Source organism: Nilaparvata lugens, chromosome 4 (assembly GCF_014356525.2).
Source record: "Nilaparvata lugens isolate BPH chromosome 4, ASM1435652v1, whole genome shotgun sequence".
Classification (NCBI taxonomy): Eukaryota; Metazoa; Arthropoda; class Insecta; order Hemiptera; family Delphacidae; genus Nilaparvata; species Nilaparvata lugens.
In genome coordinates, this window is record NC_052507.1 from 21,025,028 (window position 1) to 21,038,165 (window position 13,138).

At 35.0% G+C, this 13,138-nt stretch overlaps 1 protein-coding gene across 5 annotated transcripts in view; it reads right to left on the bottom strand.

The window, feature by feature from the left end:
- LOC111043754 (lysine-specific demethylase 3A-like) overlaps positions 1–13,138 on the bottom strand; it is a 307,135-nt gene that overhangs the window by 94,034 nt on the left and 199,963 nt on the right. The window contains exon 1 of one of the 5 annotated variants that reach the window (XM_039426924.1): positions 2,731–3,035. The exons of the other annotated variants lie outside the window; for them this stretch is intronic. The gene's annotated coding sequence lies outside the window, so the exon portion shown is untranslated. Of the gene's footprint in view, positions 1–2,730; positions 3,036–13,138 lie in introns of those variants that run through there. 5 annotated transcript variants of the gene reach the window in all.

Below are 13,138 nucleotides of genomic sequence, written 5' to 3' on the forward strand. Positions count from 1 at the left end.
ATTTCAAGTGGAATGATTCAAGCCCAACCTGACAGAGTTCCATCATTCTCTCTCACTCAAACCTCAACTAACCTCTAGTCCACATATACCAGTCGGCGTGTTAGAAATAGCTGACTCGACAAATGGCGCGACGCGCGTCCATTTGATCACTTGCCAAAGAGGTGACAACAAACTTTACGATCAGACAGTGAATATGGCTGCTGGCTACAGCCGCGGCTTGGATTTCCACCCACGCACACATTGCCAATGCATATGCACACACACACACCACACACTGTGTAAAACATGCCGGTTCACTCGTCAACAAGACTTTCATTCCGCTGAAATTTGTCGCTTCGGGATTTTTGGGTCATTCCATACACACAGGAAGAGCAAATACATTATTAAACACCTTGGCTCAGTTCCAGAAAAAGCTAGAGCCAAACTGTAGCCTGCCTGCCCACTCATGTATTCACCCATTAATAACAAAACTGGATTTTTCTACTATAAATAATTTCACCTCTACACACTTGGGAATCCATCTCCTTCACTAACCAGCTAATTTAATTGGTTGCTGTTCACACAACAGATTTGCCAGTTGTGGAAAACCTGAAAGCATTTCATCTTAATCCTGAAAGCTTCATCTAGGGTCTAGAGGAAAATGAACTGATTTAATTTATTAACATCTGTTTTTATGAATTTACAGTTGATGAATATTATAATTGTGACTTGACTGGTAGAAATATCATTACAATAAAAAATGTAAAAGCTCATGTTTTATAACAATAATGATAAAATTATTGTGTATCTAGAATCAATAAATGAATTTCTCTACCATAAATAATTCCACACACTTCAAAATCTTCAAAAAAAGAATATCACCATTCTTAAAAAATTTAATAAGTTACATGGAATAAAACAAGCAGGAAATATATTTGTAAAACAATTTCATAATTTATCTAGACAGAAGTGTAGACTACTTGAGTGTAGACAGACTAATGTGTAGGTAGGCTAGTCTGTAACATTCGGAAAGTAAACAGTTTTTGACTAGGCCGTTGTTCCTTTTCTGATTGTAGGATTTTGAAATCAAATTTTGTTATTTCTATGTGTATTATGGAGTACCCTAGGCAAATTTGGAGATAATGCCAGATGCTATATTAGTATCTTCAATTACATAAAACGTGAAATAGATTATCCTATTCTTCAATATCAAGCCAGAACACAGAACAGATTAGGTAGGGTCAATGGCCGTAATAGGAAGAACAGCTAAAAGGAGATGAATGCTTGGAGGAAATTAAGTTTTGATATTACATCCCAAGAGAGACAGAGACAGATGGCGTCCAATCAAATGCAGTGAGGGGGAGAATATCATTTCCATTCAACTCCTACAACCAACTTTATAGGCTATCGAATAATGAAACCAGAACGAAATGGAATGACGTGGTTCATCATTATGTTACCGTAAGACATATTATCTGATAAGACAGTAAGACATATATTATCAAACAAATTTAACAAAGATTACCTACCTTTACACTTTGCATCACTACCTATTTCATGTCATGTGTTATAGGGCCCACAATTTTCAACAATTGGAGCTATATTTAAGATCAGTGAAATGAAGGTAGAGGCTGTAATGCAGTAGATTGATTGGGTACATTAAATTTTCCTATAAGTCATAAAGAGAAAGTTTCACATGAGTTACTTGTATATTCAAGGAGAATGATCAATATTGAAGTCTCTGAACTGAAATGATATTGTGAGCTCTATATGTTTATAGCAACACAGGCAGCTGCAATAATGTTTTGATCACCGACAGTCCAGATTCTACAGATGTACGTTACAGTAAAGGCGAAACCACAAAGCAGCAGACAGACGGAGAAAAATGAAAGGTCTGCATGCAGACCTGAGCATACATGTGGAGACAGACGGTCATGTGTGTGTGCTTGTTGCAACATTCGAACACCTGGGTAGCGATTTTTTTCTCCGTCTGTCTGCAGCTGTGTGCGTTCCCTTCAACGAAAAAAGTAGTATTTTCAATGAGCTACATCTAAAAACCACTCTATTTTTACTTATCACAGAAAATGGTTAAGTTTACAAATAATCTACTTTCATCACTTCTGATCTTTACTAGATATTAAAAGTCAAATTGATAAATGATCAGCTCTTTGATAAGTCATTACATAAACGGGGCATATCGACCCATCACCTGGAATTGATTTGAGTTCTAGTTGGACGTCCGTAATAATTGTTGGGGCATTCTTTTGTTACATCTCACGGTTGAATAGATTTGAAAAAAGAGGAACAAAACGGTAGAGGACGATTGGACACAAGTGAACGGTCAGATTCAAGGTCGAAGTGGAGCGCTCAGTCCAAGTCTCCAGATAGGCCTAATGGCGGCGTTTCGACCAGATGTTAGATGCCAACAAGAAAACTGTCCTGAATCCTGAATGTGCTCTTCTCCTCTATTAAAGAATGTTCAGTTCATACAGCGCCAGCATCTACAAAAGGTCATTCTTCAAAGTCAAACGAATCACAATGTCGCATCATCATAATACAGAGAACAGAGTATGGCATTATATTTCTCGCTCTTACTTGTCAGTTCCTATTATATATATACTATACATGAATTGAGTACATGTACTCCTACATGTATTTACATGGAAGCATGACGAGCTACAATCAAAACACTTACGGGGAATTGTCCAGTAGATAATGAGAGACAATCGCAAAGATAAATTTTAAACTAACCTTAAAAGTAAAGAGCTATTCTCCACTATTGAAATGAACATTCAATATGCTTCACGTCAACAGTTTTTATCCAATGAAACTCCACATCACTTCAGATAAACTGATGTACCGTATCACAAAAACACAATTGAGTCGCAGGTATAAAAATATCACATATAGAGAGGACTACACCACTACACATGCAGTAGTAATTCAATTATCACACAAAAAGTTTAAAATCGTGGCTATTTTTATCAGCTAGTAAATTCGCGAAGTTGCGAGTCCAACGCACACACAGAGATGCTTACGGCTCCGTGTCAGACAAAGAACTGAGCTGGCTGCGACCCCCTCCACTCAGGAGCAGTGCAGATGCCGGCAACAAGTTGGCTCAGCACCACTGCAGTCAGGAAGCTCACTCGATACGTGCCAGCTAACTTGATAGGGTACATACATACTGCATACAATATTGTGAGACTCTTCAACTCTTAATTTACAAATTTAAATCATTAGGCATTTGCAAGAAGAGGGTTGAATAGAAAACGAAAGAATAAAAATTAAAAATGAAGACTCAACTTTCAATTATTACTTTCCATAATTACTTGTCTATGAAAAAAAATTAATTCACAATTCTATATTTCTATATTGTGGAAAAAATAAATTCTATATTGTGAAATACATCAGCAATAATATAAATAGCATATTATAATACATTAATATTGTTTATAGAAGAATATTATAACTGAAGTTTTCAGTCAATAATTAAGTTTATTTTTGTTGTATATTCTTTTAATTAATTTTTATTTTTTATTACAAGACTGTAAATATTATATTTATATGTCCATAATTTATAAATATTATTTAGTGCTATCACTCACACACACACGTCGGCACATTTTTATGAGGTCGTAATACATCACAAATAAATGGAATTAAATTGCTACTCATAATCTTTGGTTCTTGCTTACTGATTTAAGTGATTTAATTTAACTATCAAAAATGCCTTAATCTATCCTTAATGAAGGAGTTGAATTGTCTCACAAATTCAGAAGCACCACTCACACAGCTTTCAACAGAAACAATGAACAATTTCAAGAACGTTTCCCATATTCCAACACAACTATTATAACTGGATCTTCTTTGAATCCTCAACACGCTATTTCGTAACAACAATGGAATGTCTGAAACTCTCTTCGCCTGCTATTGTGTGTGGCCATGAGAAAAGCAGATGCTTCATTGATAACAACGAACTACATTACATGTGTACTGTGTTCTGTAGACTGTAGACTGTACAATGAGAAACAATCAACATTAATTAGATGCTTGATTTCAAACACAAGATTGATTCAAGCTGTGAGTTTTTTCATAATTTTCTCCGTCACTTCCCACATTTGTTTCTCAGTTATTATGGCCAACACCGATGACAATGTCAACAAACACAAACAATAAACTAATTAAAAATTAAGACCTGTGAAGAGGGACAGTGAATTTGTTTCACAACCATTTGTTTGAACAAAATGGCAGAATATTCTCACATATTACAATGTAAATAGACTTGACCATTAGTATAGATTCAAGAGAGAGAACAATATAACGCAGACCACTCCTAAATACTTGAACAATGTTTTAGAATGAAAAGGAACAGACAAAATACCAAATACCAATTATATAGAAAAGCCAAGCAAGATGGTTGAATTGAATCAGTCTAGTGATTTTTGGCCACTTGAATTATTTGAAATTAAATGTTCTCTGGACACGACACACTAACAACTCTACTGGAAATTACAATTCTATAGACAGTTTTATATAATAGAATACTATTTATAAAATCCAGGTGTCAACTTCTCTCATCTCACTTTTGAGATACAGAACAAATTTCAATTATCATACAATACTGTAATAAGCAAGAAAACTTTACTTTTTAAATCCACAATCAACAACAGTATTCACTTCCAGCAATAGACTTGAATTGGAAGTTACAAACATTCAAATCTACAATCCGGCTTGTTAAAACAGAATTTGATTACCTACACACATAATTGAACACATATTCCAATTGAATAGAAGATAATTCTAGATAGAAGAGTTCAATTGCATTGAATGATTCATGTCGTGCCTTATAGTATGAAGCACATGTACAGAAATAATGCCCACCAATTACTTCATCAGCAAACATAGATAGCGGGTTGAAAAGATCAACAACCACTATTGACGCAATAATGCAACAAGTTATTGGACTTGAATATCAAGTACGACCCTGCGTTATTGTTATTACGTAAACGTCGTGGACATCCAATTCTTTCAACAAAATTCAGCCGACATGAGCACGCAGCTTATATGCGCGCGACCTTTCAACCTTTCCACAGATAACGGATAAACATGCTAAGCTTGGCTTTTATGTAAGCACATGGGTGGACATGAAGGGGAGCGAGTAGGGAAGGGGGTAAAAACTGCAACATCGCTATCGAGAGGATGTAGGCCTACTTGCGACTAAATTTAGCATTTGTACATGGCTCGACAACGACACCACTTCAAATTCACCGCTATCATTTCACTAAATCATTTTTCGGCTGTCTTCACAAAAAGGATAGTATATAGTATACATTGTATACTATTCTTGGTCTTCACACACAATGAACAAGCTAGTCTCGAAATAGTTGAGGTGATTTTTGCCGTGCTCCATCACAATATACAGAGACGTTCTAAAAGCACTCCTTTCAAAACAGACATGCAAATATTCTAAGATTATCCTCTGCTAAAATTGCTGAAAACAAGGTCTTGTTTTATAAATTTTCAAAGTCATGCAAATAATATTATACGTGGATAGTAGGGCCCATGGTATATAATATACTATATTATACCATATAATATACCAAACCAACGCAATAGTGCGTTGAAGCATTACCTACCCCTAATTTACTAGACTTATTCAGGTGGAAGCTAATGATTGTTGAAGGAATTCTCTATTTTTCCAGGACCTAATTTACTAGACTTATTCAGGTGGAAGCTAATGATTGTTGAAGGAATTCTCTATTTTTCCAGGACCTCAGATCATTTATTGAGGTGTGGGAGCTAGAATATGGAGTTTGAATAAGCGGTTCCCTTTTTTATACTCTATAGCAATTAGCAGGTGTGAACCTAGAATGACAGAAACTTGAGTAATTGTAATTGATGCGGGTCCTCCACGGTAACATGACCAGAATAACACTGATCAGGTTGACACACACAACATGCTCATGTAATCTACTCTCCAGTTTGGAAAAGATCCCCTATATGAAGAATGTTAAACAGGTGCAATATAAAATCAATAGACAAGTAGTGACTGTTAGTTATTAAGTACTGTATTTACAAAACGTTGTCAAGTAAGCCTTATTACTTTTTGTGCAAGTATTTGCACACGAATTATTATAGTTTATGGTTTGAATCAAATTCTGAATGATACTTCAAATATGATTAAAAATCAAAACCTCTTAATGAAGCACACATGAATGACAATGTTTAATACAAGTATTTTTAAAAATTGCACAATTCAAATTCTAGATTTCTCTCTTGATTCATCGATATTATGGATTTGGTTAGTGTATCCAATCAATTATTGGCAAATCCAACCGCAATTTTCAGCTAATCAACAAATCAATCACATTATGCATAGTTGATTCCACACTGATTCATTAATTTGTGTGATTCGGGATGCAACTAGATTTACTACAACAGTCTCAGTACTGCATTTCCTCTCGCCTATATTCGCTCTTCCTCACTCACTACCTTTATCTAGCTTCAACTTATGCAAAATGAAGGTAATTGGTGAAGAGCAAGAGCGAGTCCTGTCGATGGCATTAATTCGTGGTCCATGGTAGCTAGGGCAGACACGTCCGGTGGCTAATAATAGAATAATTAATGGTGGTGAGTCCAACTGCTCACTCCCTCTCTCACACTCTCTCTCCCTCCTCCACATACCGACACACATTGCCCCACAAACTGCTATGCACTCTGATAGATAATTATTGTACTGCTCAATAATATCTTCCTCTTCTGCCTTCAACAAATTTTCTCATCTTTATGTTCTTATATCTTTAAAAAGATTTCTTCTTTTAATCTATTTCCTAGTAGATTAATTTAAGGTTCAACTATCAAATTCTTTTCAATTTTGTTTATAATCGTTTTTTCCCACCCTTTTTTCCAAACCTTGTAGATGTATTTTCTGGTTTTCATATGTGCTCTTCGATCTTCTTTCGCCTTCTTTTATAGACTATTTATTCATATTTTTATTTTGTATTATTCTCCTACTAATTCTTCTCTGGTCTATTCTTACTTATCTCTTACTTGTTTCAATGGATTCATGATTACTTCACTGCTACTTCATTTCTTCTATACAACTGTCATCTTTTCTGGATGTGTACTTCTATTCCATCTTACACCTACATTTTTGTATTCTTCCAATACTCTTTCTTCGTCTTCCACTTGTCCGTTTCCATCTCCTCTTTCTAATTCTCAACCAGACTCATATTATTCAACCACACCGTCTCCTACTATCTTGTTTTTCTCCTTGATTATCGTAATTATGCTGCTGTCTTTAATGATTTCAATACCACTACTGCTTGGGCAGTAACCAGTTTCTCAATCATGGCTGCTCCTTCTCCGACCGAAGATCTCCTCTCAACTCGGAGAAAAGAATTGCTCCAGCTTCGGCTCGGCTTCTCTGCCACTGCTGCTGCTATAACGGTACAATGCTTTGCAAAAAACCAAAACGGAAATTATCAATTTTACCTTTTTCCAACCGTCATCAATTATTTTTTCTATTTTGCCAATAGCTTGATATTTATTATTCACATACGATGACCAAGTTCACAAAAATTTATCAGGATATACCTCTTTGATAAGGAACTTACAAGAACAATTTTCATAGGAGAAGTGAATAATACAGTACATTAAGCTTTAAATTGTAGATCTATTGATAGAAAGATAAATTAGATATATTAGAATAGATTGATAAACCAAGATTTGCTTTGTATTTGATGAAAGACAAAAGTCTTTTTGATTCATGATTTGACTGGTAATTTATTCATTATATGTTATTTACAATGTGAACTTCTAATCTAGAGTTAAAGAAATCGAAATCAATTTCAGTTATTAAATATGATCGGTTTTGATCCCGATTGGCTCATAAAAGCGCGAAATAACACAAAAGTAGAAACTATTCACTATGCCAGAAAATCTCATCCCAAAAAGGGTCTCTACTATTATCGAACGAACAGACTGCATTAAATCAAAGAATGAAAAACTAATCAAACTCCACTACAATATAACCATTTCCAAAAACTGGAAAACCTACATAAACGTCCAATCTATGTGATCGAGAACGGCCCCGGAATTATGAAAAATGTTCCACCATGCCAATGGACCCGAATTCACCGCAAAAGAAAAAACAACTTTGAAGATTGTAAAAGCATTGAACCACCAGGAATAAGGAAGAAACGGACACAGCAAAATGAAATACAAACAATTTCCACCGGTCGATAAAATTACAATCCAGCAGAGCTACTATTACCGAAATTACAGTGCCAGTGCAGTGCCTTTTCACATCGTCTCCCTAAATTAACGTCATGCCTAATTGCTTGGAACTGATAGAGAACTGAAGAAGAAGCAAACCTTGCTGCATGGCTCGCTCGTAAAATGCAACCAGAGATTACGATTATCTCGGACGATAGTGATTAGCGTACACCATGACCGATGCTACTACTCCAAAAAATATAGCCTTCATTCACAATTTACGATCACTAATCCTCTTATTAACAAAAACGTGTATCAGTGCATAATACCATAAAGTTTAGCAAACTACCATTACCAATACTATTATTAAAAATTTGGTTTAGAAATACCATTGAAAATTCAAGATAATTATTATAAATTATGAGTTTGTTGTTTCAAGTGATTGATACCGGATACCTGTTTTAAAACATTTAAAGAATGTTCAAATCAAGGGAATTATGAACCATTTTAAGAATATGAATAGAATGTAGGAAGCAATTTTTTACAATAAAAAATCTCAACCTAAAATCTTTTCAATCAAAGTGAATAGTTGTAGACCTGTGTTGAAGATCTAGAATCTAGAACACTAAAATCCCCTTCAACTCATGCTATGAGTGAGTTGAAGAAATCATTCAATAATATTATTAGCCGTAACAGTACGGTTAGATCTGACTGGTTCCAAATCCTTCATTATCACACAACTGATTTTTGTTAACTTTAATTCATATCTTATCTTTTATCAATCGAATTTATTTTTAAATCGAAAGATTCAATAGTTTAATTTATTATCAAAACCTTGAAATTCGATAAAAAAGGGACACAACACTAGATAAACCATATCACAGAATTACAGTATATAAAAATAGGCTGTATAGAATAAGTTGTGGAGTTTTACTCCAGAATTAGAAGAACGATTGCATTGAATGAAAACCACAACACAGGACTATTTTCATCAAGCTCACACGTTTCCAGTCTTCTACCTGTAGGCTACATATTCAAAGAGATGTACATATAAAATCAACGGCAGTTTTCCCCGGAACAGGCATGACACGTGAGCCGATTATAAATGCAGATGCTTGGCTATAAAAATATAAATAGATATATAATATGGTGACTGGTTGCCATGCAACGTGTACTACAATACGACCGTGTTTAAAGTCATAGAAAAAGACGAATAATGAAAATTAATTTCCATTACAAAAGCGTCTCGTGCACACGCAGAGACTGTGCGTGTGTGGGTGTGTGTCGGTTGTACATGCACCTACGGGTCTACGAGACAGCACAGCCCCAACGAACGTGCTCTATACAATGCTCTCAGCTGATATTCAACAAGAAATAAATAAGTGCCATAAAGATAGAAGTTGGAATGATAATGGCCGATAAGAATGAGGATTTAGCTCTAGATCGTAAATACTTTGGGGTGAAATATCAAAAGAACCCTTTTTAGATTACAAAGTACTAGGGATTACTGGATACACTGCTTAGAATATATATAGCAATATTGATATATATCATGCATCGTTAAATTTGCAAATAGTTCACTATAATGTTCTTGAAAAAGCTTCTGAAAAGACTCAGATTAGATTTATTCATTGATGCAGATAACAACAAATAAAGAAATTAGAAAATTTTCTAATCTAAAAGCAATATTTGATTTTTTAAATTAAAATATTTGTCAAATTCATGATGTTATTTGCAACAAGGAATGCTGCACTGGATGATTCTAATAAATCTAACAATTATTAGCATCAAAATAAATATATCATTTCTACAATAATCACAACAAAATCAGATTGTTAAATGAATAAAATATCTTGTAAGAAAAATTTTGAGAAGTTCAATCATATTTTACAACGTAATACATACTGAATTATGAAGTTCCAATTTCATTCAATCACATCTTGCGAAAAGGAAAAGAGGAGAGTAATAAGTTCAGAAATAAAATTAATATGAAGATAAAAATAATTATGAATTCCCAGTATGTTTTTTAGTGGAACTGACTGTACAGTACAGTTTTTTGATTGGTTTTTGATCACTCGGCCAACACAAACATATTGCGTAATTGAAACATCAACTTTTTATCATTAATGAATGGAGTTATTAATCTTGGAACTATAAAAAAATGTTTTAGTGGGAAGAATAAATTAAAAATTTTAATCTCCAGAGTACATTGTTCTGATTATTGGTCGATGATATTTGGTTCTGCAGCAATGAAGAGTAACATGTATCTATCTAGTATCATGATGGTAGAATTAAATAGTACAGTATCTGTATTATGAATACCCTACAAACTAAACTGATGTAAAATGAGAGGATCAGAGACCCTCTACGATTCACAAGTCGTATTTCCAGCCAAAAAAAAAACGAATTTCTATAGGTGAAAATAGTGCAAGTGAAAGTGAGCTGGATGCTGTTTGAATGGTTTAGATTATTTTTAAAGTACAACAAGCGGCAGAGTAGTGATGAGTCATCCAGCAGTGATTTGCAAAGCCATTTAGCTCAGCTGCAGCACATAAAAGTCGAAAGAACATGGAATTGCCTCGACATTCTTGATAATAGCATGAGGGGAGGATCAACAGTTCTAACTGTGCACTATGCAAATTGCTCCTGTTCACGGCCAAAGGATGGCCACTTTTAATTAGAGCGCAATAAGGAGAATTTAAACGAAAAGAGGATAAAACAGAGAATGAGTGCGTGAGAGATCTTCAACACGCGAAACATCTGTGCCGGAAATACCATCACGTTTCACGAAGCCTTCCAACCATTCCCCCCGCCAATCCAAAATGGCTAAAACCATGAGCAAACAAAGCTTCATAATTATTCATTATTTTCACACACCACGCGTGCGTTTCTTGACACATTCTTTTTATCATAAGCCGGCAGGCCAAAACTGATCTAGCATGTTCCTCTTTCAACCTTACTTTTTCTTCTTCGTTTTTCCTCTTCTGTTACCTATCTTCATCCTTCTCTTTCTTCTAGAAATATACCTTCTTATCAGCTGGCCTGGCCTCCATCTGCACACAGCCCACCGAACAATTGAGATTGCTATCATTGACTATTGTTGTTATACAACTCCTACAGTCTGTTATCATTTTTAATTATTATTGTTATCTCCACTCACACGTACATCAATCAATATAATTAATCATGCAACATGAATTAACATGAGAGGACAACCTGCAGCGCTAATACTGTCGACCAATTTAAAGCAATTTAATTCTAACAAAAAGAAAGGCAGATGTATCAAAACTTGAAATTGAATGTACATTTTATGCTAATGTAGCATATGCGGAGTTAAGTAGAAGTTGGTGGAGATCTAAATATTGTAAGTGAGAACATAACTTCCAATAAATAATATAAATAGTTACATTTATTCCATATTAATTCAATAACACTAGAGAAGCCTTGAAAAAAGTTGCTGATGTTAAAACACATGAATGAACACAGAGAATGTCTAATTTAGTTGATGAGTAATTTATTAATATTCTTATAATGAGGTTTCACCTTGAGAAAACAGAATAATGTATATCTCACACTCCAAACTTCACTATGTTAATCCGGAGCCATGAAAACAATTTTTTGAAAATTTCAAAAGGATCACTACTCTTTCAATTCAATAAACTCTTATACAGACATGTGGCAAAATCAATGCATCATAATTTGAAATGCAGACGGCATGCACTCAGCACTCAGCACTGCCATCATGGCATGTCTCTCTATTGAACCAGGTCAGACATGACTCGGATGACTTATTGATCACTGGAAATGAATTTGGTGTACGATGCCGAATGAAAGAACACAATTCACGTGGGCACAAACAATGTCACCGCTGTGCGCTGTCCTAAGACCGAATGTCAAGACCCGACTTCAATTCCCCACTTCACAATTCCAGCCGATCTACTTTTATTAGATGACAAGGAGAGAGGGTTTGGAGACATCAAATTATAGAGAGACACAATTTGCATGAAGCCAGCCAACATGCATGCATGCTACAGGCGGTGAATTTCCGACATGAACTTGCACTTTCAAACAACATGAAAGCCTTGCACAGTGCACACCAACTCAACTGACTGACAACATAACATGCTCTAATTCACTCACAAGAGCACATGCAGCATTCGGCTCCATTGTAGGCCTAACCAGATTCTGTTCATCAGCTGTTGCTTGAAATCCAGATTCGGATTTCTAACATTGTTACATTTACATTGATGCTACAGCACAATTCAAGATATTTTCTGTGCAAATACGAAACTATATTTGAATTCAATTCAAGCGATGAATTTAAACTGGAGTTTACATTCAAATTGGGGATAAACATCATTCAATCAAACTGACACTCCTATGTCCAGTTTAACCGAGCTCGGTCGACATTTGAAAATTATTGTCAAATCCGGTATGATTTACAAAGAGTGCACTGGAATACATAATTTCTATGGCGATAGTTACTATTGATAATTCCAGTACATACTTGTAAATCGTACCCGGCTTGACAATGTTCAAATGTCTTGACAGAACTTGGAGAAACCAGACAAAAGAATAAAGTTATAAACATTTTTTCAATATATTATGGCGATCAATGAGTTCAGCTTGTGAGCTTTCCAACTTCTAATGTACTACGTACAATCCTTTTGCCAATTTCTATTCACAATGCATAGAAACTATTCAAAATTCAGAAGCTACACGGAAAGAGCAACATCCTTAACAGTCAAGTTGGTAATTAGTTTCATGAACAGTGATCCCGTGAAACTCACAACTGAACTTTCAGAATCAACAAATGTATCAATAAATCATCAGACTGGTACTCACACTTTGAATAGGATGGATAATTGCTGGGAGCCTTTTGCTGTAAGACCCACATCTGAATATTCGCCGATCGAAGGAGCGAACTTGTGAAAGTTGCCAC